Genomic DNA, 12,956 nt, shown 5'->3' on the forward strand with positions numbered 1-12,956 from the left:
CAGCGAACTAGCGGGGAGCATCCACAGACACTTGTGTTCTCACAGCTGTAGGGGCCGGGAAGTCCACGCTGACGGGGCCAGCACCACCGTGTGCTGGTGAGAGCCATCTTCCCCACGCGTGTGCTCGGAGAGAGCACCCTTGTGCCTCCCCCACTTTGCGTAAGGACGCTGACCCCTCGTGACCTCATCCAACCCTGATCACCTCCCCGCGGCCCTTCCTCCGAGTGCCATCACATTCGAGGTCAGGGCTTGACACGGGAAAGGGCCTGGCTCCGCACTGTTAATGCAAAGCCACGAACGTTCTAGGAGAAAAGACGCTTCAGAAGTTCTGCTGACACAGGGATCCCGATGTGTGCCGTGGAGTGAAATGGATGTCACGGCGGTGGCGTGGCCGTCTCCGCGTGGAGTCTCCGCGTGCCTCTGCGTGTCTTCTCCATCACATGGACGCGTTCGGGTGTCCACCGAGGCATCCACCAAGCAACTGGCCCGCTGCGGATTGTTTTTCCACTTGGTATTGATGGAGGAGAGGGCCAGACACGGTAAATTACCCGGAGCCGCAGGATGACCCAGTTGGAGTCACCGTGCGGGCCCACGGCTGTCTGATGACTGACGGGTGGACACGTGGTTCCATCCATCACGAGGGCCTGACGTGGGAAAGACGGATTGGTCGCAGAGCCGAAACAGATGTGGCTCTGAGAGCCGGCCCCCGCCGCACGGCCAGGCTGTCGGGGGCCGTCCTCTGGACAGGCACCCCTTCTTGGAAAGGAGCCGTTAAATACCTACGTATTCTTGGGACATCCCGATGGTTAGAATAAAACAATTCTACGTTTGCAGAAAGACAGAAAATATACTTTCCCATGATCAGCATCTTTGGGGTCAACTACTATCATTTTAGTGCAGGGGCCAAACTCTATCCATACCTGAGCGACTCGGTGACACTTTTACATCCTCTGCAGGGACCCTAGCAGTGAAAAATATTAGCACGGTCTGTTCACTTTAAGAAATATGTCTAACATCCTTTCAGTGGCTTTCACCCCCAAAATTGAAATTTAAGCGAATTTTTGCTTTCGGGTCACCATGAAAATCCCTTGATGATGTGATTGATGTGTGTGCTTCCTGGTGAGAGTCCAGCGTTGTGTTAAAGATCTCTGGACTAAGGGCCCCGGGCAGTCCCGGGCGGGACTGCAGAGACACGCTCGAGCCACGGAATCGCTCCACACCTGGGCGGGAAGACGGTCCCAGACAAGAGCTGCACAGAGGTCCGGCCCCCCCGCGAGAGTCACACCGGGACCGACACAGGATCGCGGCGCCCCAGCTCCAAGCTCTCCACATCACGGGGTCTGGGGGAGGCGGGGGCCAGGCACTGGCACATTTCAAACACCCTGCAAGGGATGTGGATGGACACCTGGGGGAACCCTGAGCCGAGCCCAGGAACATGAGCACCCACGGAGGGTGGCCAGTGGTCTGGGGCCACACGGTGAGGACAGGGTCAGCAGGGCCCTGAGCAGCCACAAACCCGCAGAACTTCACCAAGACCGTGTTAACGGGTGGAGTCGCGTCCCCCGAAAAGATACTGCCGTGTCTGAAGCCCAGGTCCCTGTGAATGTGACCTCACTTGCAAGTAGGGCCTGTAGACATGTAACCAGTTAAGATCAGGTCCCACTTGTTAGGACGAGCCCTAAATCCACGATGACGGGCGTCCTTATAAGGAGAGGAAGGTACAAGACGCAGACGCAGAGGTGGGGCTAGGTGGGGACGGAGGCAGACACTGGGGGGACAGGGCCACAATCCAGGGGCCCTCTGGGAGCTGGAAGAGGCAGGAAGGATCTGGGACTTTCCCATAAGCAGAGCCGACAGCGTGAGGAAGCGTCGGCCCAGCCGGACATGGGGGACGTTTGTGTGGTAGGGCTGGCTCAGAGAGGTCCCTTCCCTTGAGACCTGGGCAGGCCAGGCCATTCCCCTCAAGCAGGCCCACCCCGTCAGCCTTCCTGCCACCCACAGCAACCCCTCGTCAGGACCCACGTCCACTGCAGCCGGGAGCCCTGTCCAGTCCCAGAGGGTGGCGGGCCACATTCCCTCCTGCCGCCACACGTCCGCCGGGAGCAATCCTGACTCCGGACAGACTCACCACCTTCACTGGGGGGCAAAGACTCACCCGGACCTGGCCCCACCCCAATCACAGTTGACGGTCACAGGCCAGCCCGCGTCCACAGCTGTCGCTCCCACCGTGGGGTGAGTGGGGAGCACACGGTGCACCGGCCAAGAGCGTGCGTCCACGTGAACCTCTGCCGCTGACCGGGGTGGGTGTGCCAAGCCCCTAGTGCCTCGGAGCTATGCGTCCTCGTCTTTGGTAGACAATGTCGCGTCTAGCTCTCACCAAAGGTGTCGGGAGTAGACACCACGGTGCCTGGCACAAGACGAGGGCGCCACGAACACGGCCGTCACCGTGGGCTTCATTGTGGCCATCAGCCATCGGGGCCCAGCTGTTTGGCAGTCTCTGGGCGGTTCGAGCAGAGGACAGCGGGCCTGTGGAAGGCCAGTGGAGGCAGGAAGCAGGGTAAAACAGGAGGCCCCAGAAGGGGGCCCTGAGAGCACGCCCGCTCCGTTCGGGGACAGCTCCACACTGAGGGACACAGCCAACAAGGTGGCACGTCCACTGTGACGTCTGTCTGAAGACGGCAGGAGCAGGAAGGGATCCCGGAGCCGGTGCGTTCGTGTCCTGCCCCCCGACGATCTCCAGGGGCCACATCCCTGCCCCTAGTACACACGTCAGAGCCTCTCTGGTCTGGTCCCCGCTCACCTGGCCAGCCTCGTCCTTTCCACACTGACCCCCGCCCCACCTCAAAGTGCACACGTCGCCACGCTGACCGGCTTTCAATCCTCTTAGTGACTGGCGTCTGACAGACACGAGTCCTCTCGTCTCCGTCACTGCCTTTGTTCTTTCTCACCTCTGCCTGTCCGCATCCCACCTGCCCCCTCGGAGCCTGCACCCCCAGGGCCGGTGGACAAGCAACAGCATCACCCGGTGTGGCATCAAGCGTTAAGGCTTACTCGTGGAAAGTTACCCGCAGAACTAGTATCTCTACAACAAACTCTACTGCGTCTTGTTTGTTTTTTTGTCCAATTAAATATTAATCCTTCTGTGAGGGAGAAGGGAGATGGTTGATGGTGTCGGGCCACCGAAACGCACAAACGTGGGAGGCGCGTTAAAAAGATCGGTTAACACCGGGCTCTGCTATGCCCGTGTTGTGCTCTGGGATTAATGTGTGGCTCCTACAGGGACCATCTTCCCAAATAAATCCCAAGAAAGGGATGACAGATCTTGGCTTGCTTCCCACGGTTCAGGAACTTTCCCTTAATCGTAAGTAGGATTTCTTCATTTGGAGATCTGAGAAGAGTATTAAAGGGAGACATTGCGTTAAGCCTCTCAATGTGTGGTTTATGTATTCGTCCGCTCTCACAAAGTTGTCCAGGGTCACACAGCTACTAGGTCACCGAGCCAAAATTTGATCCCGGGTGTGCTAAAAATACTTTCTTCTCCTACAAAAGAGCCGTGTCCTTAGAGACTGACCCCTTCATGAGAGGAAGCTGTGAATTTAAGATACAGATCAATGCCTTCAGAGTCAGAGTGACCCGGGCTTCCCCTCTAAGTGGGGCCAGGGAGTCTGTCCCCACGTACCGAGGTGGTTAAAAGTTCAGCCTTGGAGACTGTGGTCTGACTTCCTGAGATCGAACCTAGCCCCGCAGACTTAGGAGAGTGAACCTGGCCAACCACGTTCACCCGCCTGCACACGACTCCTCCTGTGTAAACAGGACAATGAGACGAAACACGTTTTCAAAGCAGTGCTATGTCTCAGGGCCTGTGTGTGCCCCAAAGCCCAGCCACCCCACTCCCAGGTAAACCCCACCAGCCTGGGTCCACGTGTCCCCCAGAACAGGGACAGGGGTGCTCATTAGTACCCAGCCTGCCACTGCCCAAGGCCGGTCCCCAGGGAGGCCACAAGTCAGTTGTATGGTCGTCACAATGGGAGGCCCGCCGAGAGAAGGCACGAGGTGTCGCTACCTAAAACAAGGCAGACGGCTTTTCACGAGCAGCGTGGGTGAACAGAGCCCCGCACGACGATGCCTGTGTGTGGTCCCTTGTACTGTGCTCGAGATGGGTGCACTCACCTCCGGTGGTAGGACTCAGGAGAGTGGTTACCTGGAGGTGGGGGGCCTCGAGGGGCTGACGGTAATCCCCTTCTGGGTGTGTTCACTGTGTGAAAATGTATGTACAGATCTAGACACAAGGATATACAGGTCCTATAGGTACATACACACAAATCTTCAACAGAAGCTTGAAGAATCCGGCCCGTAAAATCCTCACTCGCCACAACACCTGTTCCCAGGTAAGCCCTTCCCCAGGCTGCACGAGCGCACACAGCTTCGTACCAAAGGATCCCTTCCTCCGGGTCTCGGGGGTCAATCCCTAGGGACTCACATAATCTGTACAGGGGTCACCCGTCAACTTCCACGTGGCTTTCAGCTCGCAGGCTCACTCCCTCCACGCGGACGGGTGAGGCCGGGGGCCGTGGAGACGGCAGGTGGGAAAGTGGGATCCTGAGCTGAGTGAACCATCCAGGAGGGAGGAACAGGGGGACCTAGGGGAGCCCAGCACTTGGAGAAAAGCCCCCGAGTGTTAAGTGACTTCTAGAAATGTGAGGCTGTGGCAGTGGTCATCCGGAAGCCCAGGGGGTGGAGAACAGGATGCAGTTCAGAGGCAAGGCTGGGGAGCAAAGCCATCCATCCGGGGCTTCCTTAAGTGTGGTCTGGGGCTTGAGCAGAGGCTGGCAGGGCCATGCAGGGACGAGAACAGCTCTCAGAGGGATGAGGGGCCCAAAGTTTGCCCCCCTGACTCTCACCCTGCCTTCTTCATGGCCTTTCATGGGCTCTCTGGGGCTCGATGGAGCAGTCTGTAAAGCAGACATTGAATTCAACAGACTTTGACTAAAGCATATTGCTCTCCATCACGTGGGTGGGCCTCACATAATCAGGTGAAAGCCTACTAGAGGAAAGACTCACTTCCCCCACTGACAGCTTTCACACTCAAGACAGCTCTTCCCTGGGTCTCCAGTCTGCTGGCCTGCCCTGCAGATTTTGGACTTGGACAGCCTCCACAATCACATGGCTCAATTCCTTTGAATGAAAAAATGAACGAATGAACGAATTTTAGAGATAAAGACAGAGATAGACAGATAGATGTGGGTTGATCCTGCTGGTTCCGTTTCTCTGGGAAGCCTGACTGATAGGATCACAGAACCTTCCAAGCATTTGTTGGAGATGCAGAAGGAAAGAGAAGAGAAACTTCACAGCAAGCAGAGGGCCAGTTAGACGGGGCAGCTGCAGGGTTGAACGCTATCTAAGGAGCGGGTGCAGCACATCACCGTGACATCCTGCTGCTGGACACCCCCTGTCTAAAGTGACAACCTGCTTGCCACGGGGACGCTGGGACCTAACCATGTCGGTACGTGTGTAGTAGGTGCTCAGTCAACAGGAGTGGACGGCGATCCGCCTCCGGGTCTGAACACCCCCACCACGGGCAGACGATTCTCTGCTTCCCCACGGGTGTTGTTCAGCCTCCACACGTGCTATTCGTCAGCGTTGTTTTGGCTCGGTGTCACTTTCTTACTTTCCAGTCCATCTGGGTAGCTCGTTTCTTTGGGATGTACCATAAATGTGCGTATTCATGACAATCAGGGGATTTAATATCGCAAGGATCTCACAAAAGAGCCTAACACTGTTCCTGGCACCGAGAAGTGGAGTTTTTAAAAATATGTTTCCCTCAGGGGTGCCAAGGAGGGGTCTGTCGGTTAAGCATCCGACTTTGGCTCAGGTCATGATCTCATGGTTCATGGGTTCAAGCCCCGCATCAGGCTCTGTGCTGATGGTTCCAAGCCTGGAGCCTGCCTCATGGATTCTGTCTCTGTCTGTCTGTCTGTCTGTCTCTCTCTCTCTCTGCCCCTCCCCCATTCGTGCTCTCTTTCTCTCTCTCAAAAATAAATAAACGTTAAAAAAATAATTACACATATGTTTCCCTTATAAGTTTCACAAAGTGAAATATTAAGAGTCAAACAATTTTTACAGATGCCCCCCAACAAAAGTCCTTTAAAGTCTTTGCACTCTTTGTACCCTCTAATAACACAACGATGGGGGGATGGTTCTCGCAGATGGACACAGAAGAGACCCCTCTGCGTGGCCTCATTATGGGCAATTCCAGAACTGAGAACGGAGCTCAATCCATGTGGGGAGATCAGAGAGAAGCCTCCTCACCGAGGAAGGGGGTGGTACTGACTGGAGGGGCACAGGGTGCTTCTGGGGGCCGGAAATGCCGGTCTGGGCGGCGCTCACATGGGCGTGTGCACACTGTGGAAAAATCCAGCGAGCGGTGCGGGTAAGATGTGCGCTCCCCCCCGAATGCGTCTCCTTCAACAGAAAATCCGTAAAACAGCTTCAGCCTAGAATAGACTGACATAGCAGAGGGTTTACATGTTCTTACAACCGTTGACAGCAAAGGCGTTTACGTGGTTCTGAGCTTAAAAGGTCCATCTTCAGAAACTCTTCCCCGTCCCAATCTCTACTGTCGCGCCCACTCCCTGTGCGGCCTGCCAGGTTCCAGATGAGCCCAATGCGCACGGGCTCTTGCACGTTCCGCGAAATTTCACTGTCTAACCAGGAACAACAAGCAACCACTGAGCGCTTGCTATCTACCTAACGTTACAATCGCCACTTACAAACATTCTGTTTTCTACTCTCCTTTCATTGGTAGGGAAATTGAGGCACAGAGGTGGTAAGCGATTTGCTCCAGGCCACGCAGCTAGTGAGGGGCAGAGCTGCGGTCTGAGCCCGCCAGTCTGGCCGTGAGCCGTGCCCTCAGCCCCGGGTCACAGGGTGCTGGACGCATGGCCGGGGAACCTGGCCATAAAAGCCAGTCGTGAATTTTCTGGTGACAGACCGATAGGGATATTGCTGGGGGACAAAATCCACCCCTCTTTTACAACTGCCCTGACGTGTTTATAGACGCACGCATTTGATGGGCGAGGGGAGGGGAGAGGGCCTCCCCCTCCCCCCCCCACCCCCGCCGCCACCGCTGTGCAGGGCTGAGCCCAACCACTGCAGAAAAGTGAGGGAAGCCACCCGGCACGAATGATCTCTACAAAAGCAGGTTCCAGGGTTGATCTTTGCCACATGTGGCACCCAGGCCCTGGCTGGCTTTAAAGCCCCGTCTAGAAAGCGAAGTGGAAGTCAGCAGGGAATGGGAAGTCTGCGTCCCAAAACCTCATTGCTCAGACACCCGTGGGCCTGACCTCGGTTCCCGCCCCACACTGCGGCCTCCGAGCACAGAGACTGGCGGCTGGAGCCCTTGGGGGAAGCCCCCGGGCCTGAGAAAGAGCCAGAATGCTGACCGCAAGCCCGAGTCCTGGACCCTGGCACCCCAGCGCTTTCCCCGAGGGGCATTTCTCCCATGACCAGTGTTTGTGCAGCACGGCTGTGGACGCTGGGGCAGGGTCCTGAACGCGGCTTCTGTTCTCCTGGGGCACAGGATGAATCCCCCTGCTCCCAGACGGAGACAAAACACCCCAAAGGCAGCTCAAAAGATAAACTTTGGGCTGTGTGGGAAGTGGAGCCCAGACTAGGGATTCGGGGGTGCCCCGTGAGGAAGGGGCCGGGGTCCAGAGTGGGGATTCAGGGGTGCCCCGTGAGGGAGGGGCCAGGGGTCCGGACTGGGGATTTGGGGGTGCCCCGTGAGGAAGGGGCCAGGGGTCCAGACTGGGGATTTGGGAGTGCCCCGTGAGGAAGGGGCCGGGGTCCAGACTGGGGATTCGGAGGCGCCCCGTGAGGAAGGGGCCAGGGGTCCAGACTGGGGATTTAGGGGTACCCTGTGAGGAAGGGGCCGGAGTCCAGACTGGGGGTTTGGGGGTGCCCCGTGAGGAAGGGGCCAGGGATCCAGACTGGGGATTTGGGAGTGCCCCGTGAGGAAGGGGCCGGGGGTCCAGAGTGGGGATTTGGGGGTGCCCCGTGAGGAAGGGGCCAGGAGCAGCCATGGGGGGTGGCCTCCAGATGCCTGAAGGGTTCGAGGTCTGCCCTGTGCACAGGTCCACTGGCCAGCAGAGCAGCTCACCTTTGTGGGTGGCGCCCGGACTGGACAAGCTGTTTATAGAAGTGGGGGGACACTGGCTGTGTCTGGACCAATTGAGGAAGGGCCGAGTTCGCAGTCGGGACTGGTACCCACCCACTCGATCATGCCCAGCAGGACCTTGCCCGAGAGCATAACCAGGACATAGCCCCCTCACCTCCCCCTCTCCACCCAGCAAGGGCTCCCACAGCCACTGGTGTAGGTTTGGAGGGACATTCTGAGCTGGTCAGTGGAATGTCTCCTTGTGTCAAGAAGCAATTACCTGCAATTATTATGCAAGCTTCTGATCACTGCACGTTGGCTAATTCGTTACAAATTGCTCAGGCAATAAATCACCTTGGGCAGAAAGACCTCCATCCTGTGGAATGTGGGCTGGTTACCGACAGGGAGGCAGGGAGGTGACCCGGCTGCCCCACAGAGGTGGTTGTCCTTGACTCGGAGGTTTTCTGACATGTCTCTTGAAACGCCAGCAACGTGGCGGAGAGGGGCAGCGGCCCACGGTGCGCTACAGGCGCTTGGGCGGGGGGTCGGGTAAGTGCGGTTGCTTGAAGGTGTGCAGGCACCAGGTCTCCGCGCCCCCAGACCTGGAGGTGGTGGCTGAAAGCCTCCCTGTGCCGTTGGCCACTCGCCACGTGCCCTGGGCACCGGCAGCATCAGACAGACTGGCCGCTGAGGCTACTTGGAAACAGCGTCTTCGCAGATGTGATTAGTTAAGATAAGGTCACATTGGATGATGGTGGCCCTAAAAAAAGGCACGCGAAGACAGAGACACAGAGAGGGCGGAAGAGGCCACGTGAGCGTGGAAGCAGAGGTGGAGGGACGCAGCCACAAGCCAAGGGACGCCTGGAGCCACTGGAGGCTGGAAGAGGCACCAGAAACCCTGCCCACGTGATTGTGACCCGTGGCCCCCGGGACCGGGGGACACAACACGCCTGTCGTTGTAAGCCCCCAGGCCGTGACAGCGCGTTGCCACAGCCCCAGGAGGAGGGTGTGGTGCCCCCAGACTGCTCACCGGGCTCTAACTTAGCCTGGCCCGCAGCGTCAATGCCGCGGCAACCACCATCTACCCAGGCAGACTCTTCCTGCCCCGGAGAGGCAACAATAGCCGGACGCGTGCAGCTGCGGCAAGATGCCCAAAGACACCAAGTGGAAGGGGCAGGGGAACCGTGAGGCTGGGGGCGTCTCCTCCGTGTGAGGCCTGGAGAAGACTGTGCTTTCTGCCTTTGCAATGGCCGTGGCTGCTCCAGAGCCCCAGACCCGGGGGCTCCCAGGCGGTGCCCCAGGCAGCGGAGCAGACCACGGGATACGGCATCCGACCACGGCATTTGCCTGGCTGTTTAGGGAGCAGGACCTCGTCTGCCCCCTGGAACCTAAATACAGATGTGTAGGGGTCAGAGGCTGGGGCTAATTAGCTTAGGAAGGCCACGTACACTTGACCGGAGCCATGAAGGTCATCAGGAGACCCCAAGATGCCCCTGTGCTATTTTTAGCCTTGAGGGCCCGCGTGATTAGGCCACGGCTTCAGCGTGGCCCAGGACGGCTGGGGGGAGGGGCTCTGCCGAAGAGGATGGAGGGAGAGAAGGAGAGGTCATGCAGATGTGTGACAAAGGGGCACTTTGGAAGACACCAGCCAGCCAGCCAGCCAAGGCCTGGGGACAGGGAAGCCAGTGTTCACTGGGACTTTTTATTTGCCCTCTCTATTAACGTTCACAGCGACCCTGTGGCTGCCGGCTCCCTCTCAACGCTGGGGAAACTGAGGCACGCAGTGATTAAGTGCCCTGCACAATGAGCCCATCATACCATCAGGTGGTCCTCCAGACCCCTGCACTAGAGGGAAGCTACCTTAGCCGGGTATTGTGGGGTAGAAGATACTTCGATATAACACTGTGGGGTGCACGTGCAGCTGGGGGGCACTGGCGCTCCCAACCGGGGGCTTCCAGGGCAGGTGGTTGAGAGGTCAAAGGTTCAAACCCACTCCATCACTTCCCGCGGGAGCAGGTGGCTCATGCGTGCGCAGCCTCAGGGCCTCGGTTGTACAATGCAGATTCACGGCCCAGGGGCAGGGGTGAAATGAGCGACACACACACACGAGGGGCTTAGCGCATCCCCCGGAGCGGGCCAGTGCTCTACAGGGCCTCCTGTGACACCCCGGCCACCCCAGTCTAGGACAGGAGTGTGCCAGTGACAGAGGCAGAGGCCTTGCAAGGCCGCCCAGAGACGGGGTGGCCCACAGGGCAGGGGCGGGTGAAGCCGAGGAGGAAGGGGGGACAAGGCCGGCCAGCCGGGCCGGCTCCACGGCTGCGACATCCCGAGTGTGGGGCCCCGGCCGAGGGCTGGGACTCTGAGTGCAGGGAGACGGGAGATTAATGGAGCTCCGATTACAGGGAGATAGGGCTTTCTGATGGCTTGCGGGGGCCCCCTTTGCGGGATTAGTATTTATTACGGCCTGAATTAGCTGGCAAGGAGGCCGGCTTCTGTGGAGACGGTCAGCAGAGCCTCGAAGCATAATGTTCCTTTTGTTGCTTCGTAAACACAGCCGAGACTCCCTCCACTTCCTCCCGCCCCCTCTCAAGCCTGTCCTTTTATGCCTTTTAAACCTTTAATCAGAGGCTAATTGGGCAGAGTAATAACAAATCCTTTCAGCTCTGCCCATCCAGAGCCCTGCCCGGAGGTGACCGAGGTGGCAAGGCCTAGAACAGCCCCGGCGGTGCCCAGCAGGGCAGAACCTCACGTGTGTTCTGAGCTACGGGATAATTAATGCCCCGGCTAAAACAAGGGGAGAAATGCCGTCACGAGGAGTGTCACCACGGCTGCACGTCCTCTAGGGGGAGCCGTCTTACCCTCGCCTCTGGAATGGCATCCAGAGCTGTGCAGTGCACAGCCTGTGCAACCACATACAGCACCCTATTTCTACAGCAACCAGGTAAAACAGAAATGCAAAGATACACATTCGGTGTCAGCGGTGGCAGAGTCAAGGTGACTTTTGTTTTCTAATTGTTCTACAGTGAAGGTGCTTGCCAAACATACCAGGCCTAGTTCCAAGTGCTTGGTATGCATTAACTCTGTTAATATGCACAACAATCCTACGAGCTGGGCATTATTATAACCCCATTTTACAGATGAGGCACTGAGGCACCATGTAACAGGTAATGGATCGCCAAGCTGGCCACTCCTAACTCTATACTCCCAACTGCCAAGGTTAAATTTCCTCTTACCATTCCATCCCCCAATGAAGTAAACTACACTGATTTTAAGTGACCCAGCCAACCTCCACCTCTAGCATTTCAGTGGCCTCTCCGCTTGCCCAGGGGAGTGCTATTGCTTCACTCAGACCCTTTGCTCCCCCTCACACAGTTCTCTGATGCATTTTTCACCTATCAGTGACTTATGCTCTAGCAAGAATTTTAGACAATACGTATTCCTCCAGGGACCTAATTTCTAATTGAGTGTTGAGACTCGAGACGGATGGGGAAGCAGCAGAGAGAATTCAGAATGGGAACAGGGAGTTTTGCTGACGATCCAGATACCAAAATGGCTAGATGCTGCTGAACAGCATCACGACATCCTAACTTTTAGAAACAGAAGGATATTGGTGATCATGGAACGACAATGTTAGGCATGAGGAGAAAGAGACCCAGGAAGGAAAGCACACAGAGTGAGTCCCTTTACAACTGAAATTGTGAGCCTAATTCAAACATCATCTTCCAGACCTGGCCTCACGAGGAAAGAGAATACAAACAGCTGAGCAACAGGCCCACGGCCCCAGACTGACCCAGTCCTGAGCCAGGGAAACACCGCTGGACGTGCCACAGATGTCGGGAGGCGACAGGTCCCAGGGAGCACGGATCTAAGTGTCCTGCTGCAAGGTGGGAAAGGCGAGGCTGAGAGAGTTAACGACACTGGCCTTCACTCACTCGACACCTAGCCCTCATCACAATGAACCTGCAACCCCATAAGGTGGGCAGAAGTTTGGCAAATGCTGGGGGGAGGAAACTGAAGCAGAGTCCTACATTGATTCTATCTTAAGTGCAGGATTTTCAGAGCCTTCAATATGCTCACGTGCATTGTGAATCTCCGAGAAATAGACAGGATTGCTGGCTTCCCTGGTTACTTGGGCAAGGAAACACCTTTTCACGGAGCGTGTCCCGGGACACAGGCCGGTTCTAGATTGGAACCACACACGACATTCCGAGAGCTCTGCCAATTCAGCATGTGTGCAAATGCCCAGTAAGTGGTTCCAGCTGTGAGGGCCCTGAATTCCAGAGACAGGGCGAGGTCACCCTGCATCCGTCCACCGGTGCGTGCATGTGTTGGGGGCTCCTTCTAGTGCAGGACATCGAGCTCCTTGCCAGAGTGGGGTGCAGGCGAGGGCGAGGAAAGTGGGTGTGGTGACACCATCTGTGGGCACAGACGAAGCTTCTCTCTGTCCTGGACACAAGGAAGGCTATGTTCCCCAGCCCTCCGGCCGCTGGGGAGGGCAGCTTGTGCCTGGTTCTCTGGTCGTGAACCAGAGCAACATGGGAACGCCCGGGCGGAATCGGTAAGGAGAGGTGGGGCCTTTCTTAGGCTTGCAGCCACGCGGCAAATGTGAAGGCCTCATGCCGAGATGATGGGGCCGTGAGATGGAACTGGGCCCGCTGCGGCATCACCACATGCAGGACAGCCGCTCGGAAGCTTGCCTGGACCTGTAGCAGGCTTGGCGCGAGCAGGGCGTCCCCACCCGCCACCGCGCGGAGGCTGGGAGCCTGTTTGTTACTGTGGCTCAGCTAAGCGTGGCCCGGCT

The sequence above is a fragment of the Felis catus genome, chromosome E2 (genome assembly GCF_018350175.1).
Source record: "Felis catus isolate Fca126 chromosome E2, F.catus_Fca126_mat1.0, whole genome shotgun sequence".
Classification (NCBI taxonomy): domain Eukaryota; kingdom Metazoa; phylum Chordata; class Mammalia; order Carnivora; family Felidae; genus Felis; species Felis catus.